The sequence below is a fragment of the Carassius auratus genome, chromosome 20, assembly GCF_003368295.1.
Source record: "Carassius auratus strain Wakin chromosome 20, ASM336829v1, whole genome shotgun sequence".
NCBI lineage: Eukaryota > Metazoa > Chordata > Actinopteri > Cypriniformes > Cyprinidae > Carassius > Carassius auratus.
In genome coordinates, this window is record NC_039262.1 from 21,994,464 (window position 1) to 22,003,583 (window position 9,120).

General features: G+C 40.4%; 1 long non-coding RNA gene across 2 annotated transcripts; it reads right to left on the reverse strand.

Annotated features, from left to right (window-relative positions):
- Nucleotides 1–5,570: 5,570 nt before the first annotated feature.
- LOC113121187 (uncharacterized) lies at nucleotides 5,571–7,653 on the reverse strand. 2 transcript variants are annotated; one of them, XR_003294679.1, is made up of 3 exons: nucleotides 6,381–7,653; nucleotides 5,941–6,012; nucleotides 5,571–5,744 (listed from the first exon to the last, which is right to left on the reverse strand). It is a non-coding gene; the product is annotated as an uncharacterized LOC113121187 (long non-coding RNA). The 2 variants fall into 2 exon arrangements; XR_003294678.1 differs by having other exon boundaries at nucleotides 5,941–7,653.
- Nucleotides 7,654–9,120: the final 1,467 nt, after the last annotated feature.

The window sequence follows — 9,120 nt, forward strand, 5'->3', positions numbered from 1 at the left end:
TTTTCCTTTCTGTTCTTGTGTGAATTTTTATGGCCTAAGAGTGATGGCAAATGGGTGATTCACGGAGACTGTGGGCTCAGGGGAATGACACCTGGGGGAAAACAGATGTCCGAGTATGACCTGAGGGGGTCACTGGGCCATATAGTGGGGGAGCAGTGCTTAGGGATGACCTGAGGGGGTCACCCAGGTCCTAAATGTGTGGGAAGGGATTCACAGAGAATGTGTTTTATGTTACCTATGGAAAATTTCAGCTGTTCAGTGTGTGCAACCTTGGAAGAGCAAAGGGATATAAGGTAGAGGACTGCCCTCTTCCTGGGTCGGTTTCACTCTGCAGGAACTCAGTGTTGCTGTATGACTGTCTGACCTTCTTTGCAAAGAATAAAAGGTTTCTTTTTAATTATTCCTGAGAATGAGTATGTCTCTTATGCTGACAAGAGTTGATTTTAAATTTTGCCACGACAATTTGGTGTCAGAAAGTGGGATTCCTTGGATGTGTCTTCTGGACCTGTGAGCGGACGGTGACTGATCATCCTGAACAATAGAAGTTCAGCCCTAACCCCGATTAAGTTTGAGGGAGAAAGGGACCGACCGCCGAGGCCCGGAGGAGACACCACTGGAATCAGAAAAGAACTGGAGTGGCAACAGAGTTCTCGGGTAAGAGACAGTTCATGGTATTCTAAAATTTTGGGTTTTTAGAAATAAGGATTGGAAAATAAATTAGAAAAGGGACGAACCATAGCGGTGGGTCCTTGTCTGTGGGAAACACAATCCACGGGATTCGGATTGTGAGGGTACTGCGGCACAGTTAATACATTTCTAAGGGGAATTGAAACTGCTGCAACTGGTGTGATCGTAAATTGAGTTCGAAATTGAGATTTCAAAGCGATAAGCTGAGATCACGCTCAAGCGGTTAACATATTTCTAAGAGGGAAAGTGAAACTGTGCTGTGCGAGTATTGCTTGCCAACTTGGCCGGGACAAGAAGTCGGATCTGTTGGAGACGTCTGACAGATTATAGGCGCGCCGAAGGGAAAAGGTCTCCACAGAGAAGGAAACCGGGAGATATGGAAAAGTCTCAGAGCAAGCTCGCTGAATATGATACACCGGTGTTTAGGCAAATGAAAAAAGTGTATGGCCAAAAATGCATGCAAGATATGGGGAAATTAATTAAATACCATGGTTTTCCAAAAGAGGGAACGTTGAGTGTCAGAAATTAAAAGCTGTGAAGGAATCAGTAGAAGAGGGAAGCGAGGGACAGAAAGGTTGTTGTGCGAGACAGATGTGTGAGAAATGTGAACGGACTGTTAATTGTTGGATAGCGGAAGCAGATAGGAGAGAAAGGAGAGCGATGCAGAAAGAATTAGCAAGTAGAAAGAAGGTAAAGAAAGTTTAAGAATGTGAAGAAAGTGTAAATGCCTCATATAGACCTACTAACCGCTCTGATGTTTGTGTTTCTAAACATGTACCTCCGCCATACACACATTCCCCGGTGACCGAGGTGCAAGCCACGAAAATGAACCCCGACCTCGACTGCCCTCCACCGAGAAGACCAACAGCACCGTGGCCAGATCCAGAATGGAGACAAGAAACCGAGGAAGACCCAGAAATCATTCCTGAAACCCCCAACGAGGACATAGAAGAGGAAATAGTGCGCAGAACACCCCCGACAAAGAAAAGAAAAACCAGGCAACCAGTGAAAGAAGAAAATGTGAGTATTACAGCTCCAGTGATTGAAGTTTCTGGCCCTGACGGCCCTATTATGGTCTTTAGACCATGGACTATAACAGACATGAAGGAAGTGATGGCTTGCCGAGCCCTGACGAAGCAGGTGATAAATTTTCCATCTAATTAGTCACCTTCTGCCAAGAATTCAGCCCTACCGTGCATGAACTGAGAAGGCTGTTGGCAGTGAAACTGGGGCTACGAGCTGGCATAAAGTGAGTGGAAAGTTGCAGAAAGAGGACTGTCGGAGAGAACACTGCGAGTGGATGCATCTTAGTAATGCGAGCTACCGAAAGGCCGTTGACGAGCTGGCTGACGGAATAAAAGCAGCATTTCCAGCGAGTGTGGATACAGCAAAGATTGGCAACTGTTGCTAGACCAGAGACGAAATCTGTTCATGACTTTTACCACCGCTTGTACCTGATTTTAAACAAACACAGCGGGTTGGAGGAACCAGATGAAAGAGGGGATCAAGCTGGCACATGGGAGTGTCACATGCGGAGCTGGTTTTTGAATGGACTGAGACCTGAAATTGCACAAGCAGTAAAGACCAGCTACATAGAGTGGAAAAGTGGACGGCTGTCTGCTGTTTTGGCACACGCTTTGCATGCAGAGGAGGTGCAGATGGCGAAGAAGGAAAGAGTGAAAGCCAAAACCGACAAGGAGTGGCAGCTGGCGGTAGTGCAAGCCGTGTCGAGGCCGGGGGGCTATTCTGCATAGCGAGACCAGCAGTGGAAGAGAGGAGGAAGATATCCGAACGAAACTGAAAGAAACTCTGAAAGATGGAGTTGTCGGATCTGCAAGACTGATGAACATAAGATATTGAATTGTACCAGACTGTGCAAAAAGGACGGCCATTTGGGCGAAGGATTGCCCGGAGAACCGGCAAAATCAACAGGCAGACTGAAGCGAGGGAGACGGAGAGCAGAGAGGAGGGGACCCGGGGGGAGCAACCAACAGTCACAAGTCAGGGAAGTAAAAATTTTCTAACCGCAAACACATACACATACACTGATGTACTTTCTGCTCTCTGCAATGAAGAAAACGCTTGCTTTCCTTTCTGTATATCTGATTCTGTTGAAAAGCATCCTGACAAATGTGCTATTATGTTTAAAAGTGAAGCTTTTATGAAAATGCCTAAATATCCTATGCTAGTAGAGGGGATATTGATTGAGTTTTGAGTTGTGGTACCCATTGACAAAAGAAAGAGGGAGAATCATTGCATGACAATCATTTGCGCCTCATTAATACATCCAGCAGTAACAAAAGTGCCATCAGAGTTATGGGAAAAACACAAATCTGATGTGGGTTTGATTTAAAGGATGTGAACCAGTTGTGGTCACCCCAAAATCTGATTATAGACTGTGTCAACGTCAATACCCTCTAAAACAAGAGGCAATTCTTGGTATAAAAACAGTGTTTGAGTCACTATTAAAGTAGGGAATGATGGTGCCATGCAATGATTCTCCAGTTCGCACTCCAATTTTTCCTGTAAAAAAGATAAGGGATGTGGGTCAGCCCACAGAGTGGCGATTTGTACAAGATTTACAGGCGGTGAACGCTGCTGACAGGCAAAGAGCTCCATCAGTACCAAATGCATACACAATTTTATCACAAATACCACAAGATGCAACATTCTTCTCAGTGGTAGATTTGGCAAATGCATTTTTTAGTGTGCCAGTTGATAAAGACAGCCAATTCTGATTTGCATTTTAATTTGAGGGCGAAGGTTACAACGAAGCCCTAAGAAGGAGTTTGGAAGCTTTGACCCTGACAGCAGGTACAGCTTTGTTACAGTATGTGGATGATCTTTGCTTGTGTGCTCTTGATGAGCTTACATGTGTAAACTGACACTGTGACCGTCCTGAAGCATCTGGCTCAGGAGGGCCATAAAGTCAGCCTGACAAAACTGCAGTTCGTAAAACAACCGATTACATTCCTGGGGCATGTAATAACACTGAATAGCAAATCACTGTCTGAAAAAAGGGGTTACAAGAAAAGATAATAGTAATATCAAAGAAACAAATGCTTAATTTTGGGGGATGTGTTCCTAATGTAGAACATCTATTCCAAATTATAAAATTTTTGAGCTGCCCCTGAGAGGGAAGGGGTTGGATTTCTATTACAGGATTGAGTAGACAGAGAAAGCGGGAGAGGCATTTCTGAACATGAAAGTTCAGCTGTCTGTTGCGCCGAAGGGTCTGTCTGCAGACTGCAAGACGGGGGCGTAACTTGAAGTGGGCGTAACTTGAAGTAGGAGGCGTAACTTGAAGTTGTTCAAATCACAAAGAACCACGCGAGATGTCAAAACGAGATTTTGTCAGGATGCGTTCGGAAACCGCATACCCTTTAATTAGGCACTTAATTTCAATAAGTACTAACTTAACGAGCGCTAAAAGAGTAAATACTCTACAACCTAAATGCTTATGTATGAAGTATGAATGCAATTTGTGTATCATCATCCGCTATGTTGATCACGTGATGTATGAAGTTAAAACAAGCACAAAAACTCAAAAGATATAAGTGACAGGTTTAATTCATGTATTTGTAATTATCTTGATAATGAAGAACATTGGCTATGTTGTAGTCTTGTTGCAGAAACGGCTGCCTTTTTATTTTGTGATTGTAGTAAAGCCAATACTGTTGATTTTATAATTTTTTTTTTTATAGTTTTAACTCCACTAACCTGAAGTCTTATCCTTAAAGCATTTTTTTTTTTTATTAGAAAACCCAAAATCGTTATCTCTTGACTATTTTTCTTTTTTTATAATTTTACGTGAAAAATGTCTTTCTAGTAAAGTGTCTCATTCTATGATGAACACATGCATTTTTTTTATCTACTGTTTTATGGCATTATGATTATTTATTGTTAGGTACAACCTCTTACCATGATCTTTTATGTTATAATTTGGAAATAATAATAAAAAGGTGGGTCAGGTGCACAAACACCTCACAGCGACTCTGCAATATCTGCACAAAGACTATGTTGATCAGCTGCTCGAGGATCTCACCTTTAGAGAAGACTGTTGATTTGACACTCTAAAAATGTAAGTATTACTACTCGAAAATTAACATTACCCCATAATGAATTGCATCTTTTGCCCACCCCAACACTTACATGCAATAATAACGATAAATGCCAACCAATAATTATATAATTTTTTTAAAATTACATTTTAGTAAAAGAAGCAAAATGTATTTTCTTTTGTGACATAGCTATACATTAATATATATACAAGTTAAACAAATGCAGTCGATGTGAATACATCAATTTTCAGTCAAGCAATTAATACATGGATGGATATTTATATAATATTTACTGACAACATAAAAAATATCTCTATATGATTAAAATAATGTATAAAAGTTAGCATCACAATAAATGCATACATGTACAAGTCAACAACACATGAAACAAAGCTTCATTCTAACTTCGTGTTCTAACAATCATATATTTACAGATGGTGAACCCCACATCCTGCCATCTGAACACAGCTGATGTAGTTCTGCTGCTGCACTTCACAATCTCACTCTTCTCAATGGGGTTGTCGTTGAGCAACAGGATGAGGAAGACCATGATGACGGCTCTCTGAACCACACAACCTTGAAGCTAGAGCAGGGGAACACGTGCAGGACAATCTGACTGCTGTGTCTGCTCCAAACTTTCGTGTGCCTGCACCCCATGAGCATGAGTACCTGAAAAACATTTATACAAAGTTTACAAGTACATGCATTGATTTATTACTTTTGTAGTGGGCTAAACACTGAAGTGGTTCAAATTTATAAATAAATTATAAATTTATCCAAAGCGACTTACAAGTGCATTCAGACTAACAGTTTTTATCCAACATGTGTTCCCTGGTATTCGAACTGAGGATGAAGACACCACAGCAGCATCTGCTCCTGATGAGACAGTAAAGGGCAGGTGGAGTGATGGAGCGTCTAATCTGTGACTCTTGATCATTTCCAGGATGATGCTGTGGTCTTCTCCATCCTCAGTGCACACACAGACATTTTCATATCCTACAAAAGTACACATACACAATACAAAACGTCATTACATTATTATTTTCCTTGCAGGTCATGCTCCACCACAAAAGATCTGCAGCAAATGCACAGTATAAGAAAAGAGGTGTAATAGTTGTTTAAAATTACATTAATTAAAATAAAATGAAACTTAAGATTTAAAATGTTTCATTTATTTTTGTAGTGTACTTACACAAATCCTTTGATGGCAGCATTCCTTCATCAGTGTCTCTGCAGCAGATAAACACACGTGTCTCATTTGTCCCTGTAACATCCAGACAAGAGTCAGTCTCCTCTGTCATATATCTGTGATATACTGCATTTACATGTTGAGATAATAACTGATGTAACTCGCTTTTTATCCAACACAAATGTTCCTTAAATTATATGCAATATTGCAAATGGACAAATAAAATAGATAACTTATGTTTAGTTACTTTACATAGATTTGTTTGTTTACATGACTTACACTCATCTATAGCATTGTTGACAAAAGTGAATTCTACACAATATCACAAACACATATCACTCAGACACCGGTTTCATGTCTATTAGATGTGCTCATCTACAATACTTATCAAACATTATCCTGTCAGATGATAAATAGATATTTAGTAATAGTCTTGAAAGTACCTCAAAGTACCGTTATGTCATTCATGAAGCCTTTATCGGTTGACAGGGACTATGAACGCCATCTCTCAATCACTTTCTGTCTTTCTTGTAAAACTGGCCTCATGTTGCTCAATGTATGTTGGAAGTGGAGGGTGTGTAAGTAGTGGTCTGAATGAGTAAATGTGTCATGATCATAGACTTTATAAAAGGTCATGCCTAGACTTGAGAGGAAGGCACAGTCACAGTGTACTTGTAGACATCTCAACATATGATATGATTTGAACATCCACTTGCTCCTAGTACTAAAAAGGCTTTTTCAAATGTATTTGTGTGTGCAAATCTGAGAGAGGAAGAGCCAGTGAGCCATGTTAGAAGATGAGTCATTATAATGAATTGCTGTTGATATGATTTTGTGTCAGTTGAGAATAAGGAAGTGTGTGTGTGTGTGTGTGTGTGTGGTGCTTGCTTGAAGGTCAAATACTGATGTCGACAGCTTTCTGCACATCATATAAAGTTCACATTTATATGATGGATATAAGCTGCATATTACTTTAAATGTCAGGAGTTCAGTACAAATGACATTACTGTATTAATCTAAAAAAAAAATTGATCGATTGATTGAAATTATGTTACCCAGCATGCCACTGGCGCGCAGTTTGTCGGTCACAAGAAGTAATAGTCTTCAAGAAGTATATGTGGTTTATGTAAATCCACTATTGAGTCATGTACTTAATGGAGCTTCACTGTTAGTTATGCATTATAAAAAAATTTTTTACAGCAAAATCACAAATATGCTATATTATGTAGGTGAAACCTGGGGATAAGGTCTTTAGACCTTTTGCTTATATGTTGCTTACTTTACGCCTTAGTTTTAAAAAAATGATTAACTCCAAAAACAATACCACTGTATGAAAATGACTTATACACTTCAATTTAAATAATTATTTCGGGGGAAAAATATTCTCACCTTTGTCTCTCACAGCAAGCTATCATATTCGTCTTCTTTCCAGTTTAAATGCGGTTGGCATCCAGTTTTATTGGTGCATTACTGCCCTCTTCTGTTCCGGATTGTGGATCAGATAATACGTGCTTCTACTAAAACGTACACATCTCTCATATTGTCCCCTAACATTAATATCTACACACACATCATGAATCAAATCCTGCCTAAAACCCCTGCCTCCCTTAAAACGTAATCAATATTCTACTCTGTGCCCTAATTAAAGCCGCCATATTATCAATAACTTATCGTTTTGAGATATCGCGTGGTTCTGTGTGATTTGGACAACTTCAAGTTACGCCTCCTACTTCAAGTTACGCCCACTTCAAGTTACACCCCCGTCTTGCAGTCTGCAGACGTACACGCTTGACTCTGGGCTTGCAGGCGCCAAATAAACCCTGTTAAGATGGTTGATGAGAAAAATGTATTTATGAATTCTGTATTGTTGCAGCATCATGGAGACAAACTGAGACCTGTGTCACATTTTTCCAGCAAACTGGACCCAGTTGCAGCAGGCCTGCCACACTGTCTGAGGGTGGCAGCTGTTGAGAAGGCCGTGATGGCTTCTAGAGAATTCGTAGGTTACTCTGATTTGATTTTGATGGTGTCTCACGCAGTGTCCATGATTTTGCAGGAATAGAAAACATCACACTATCAACAGCTCGATGTTTAAGATATCATACTATTCTGCACGATGCGCTTAATATCACTGTTAAGCAATGCACAACCTTGAATGTTGCTACTCTCCTTCCAACAGAAGAGGATGGGAAGAGCATCATTGTTGTTTAACAGCACTTGAACAAGCGTGTACGCCACGTCCAGACCTGTCTGACGTGCCACTTGAAAATTGTGAAAATATCCTCTTTGTGGATGGCTCAGCTTTTAAAGATCCACAAACAGGCCTGAATAAGGTTGGTTATGAGGTAACTGAATTTGACATTGTGGCCTCTGGCTAATTGCCATCAAATTATTCGGCACAAGCAGCTGAGCTTGTGGCATTAAAGGGTTAGTTCGCCCAAAAATTAAAATTATGTCATTAATAACTCACCCATATGCTGTTCCAAACATGTAAGACCTCCTTTTATCTTCGGAACACAGTTTAAGATATTTTAGATTTAGTCCGATAGCTCTCAGTCCCTCCATTGAAGCTGTGTGTACGGTATACTGTCCATGTCCAGAAAGGTAAGAAAAACATCATCAAAGTAGTCCATGTGACATCAGAGGGTCCGTTAGATTTTTTTGAAGCATCGAAAATACATTTTGGTCCAAAAATAGCAAAAATGACGACTTTATTCAGCATTGTCTTCTCTTCCGTGTCTGTTGAGAGAGAGAGTTCAAATCAAAGCAGGATATCCGGTTTGCGAACGAATCATTCAGTTCACCAAATCAAACTGAATCGTTTTAAACGATTGGTGTCTCTGATATGCATTAATCCACAAATTACTTAAGCTGTTCACTTTTTTAATGTGGCTGATACACCCTCTGAGTTCAAACAAACCAATATCCCGGAGTAATGCATGCACTCAAACAGTACACTGACTGAACTGCTGTGAAGATGAACACCGAGCCGAGCCAGATAACGAACAATAGACTGACTCGTTCACGAGTGAAGAACCGGTTGCATAGGTTTTCGGATCACCAGTAGTTCTTTCGGACAGTTCGATTCAATAAACCGGTTGAAGAAAACAGTTCACCAGTTCTTTTGCGCTCGACGTAATGGCGTCATTGGCGATGATTGCCCTTGATTCAAGCCTTCGGTTT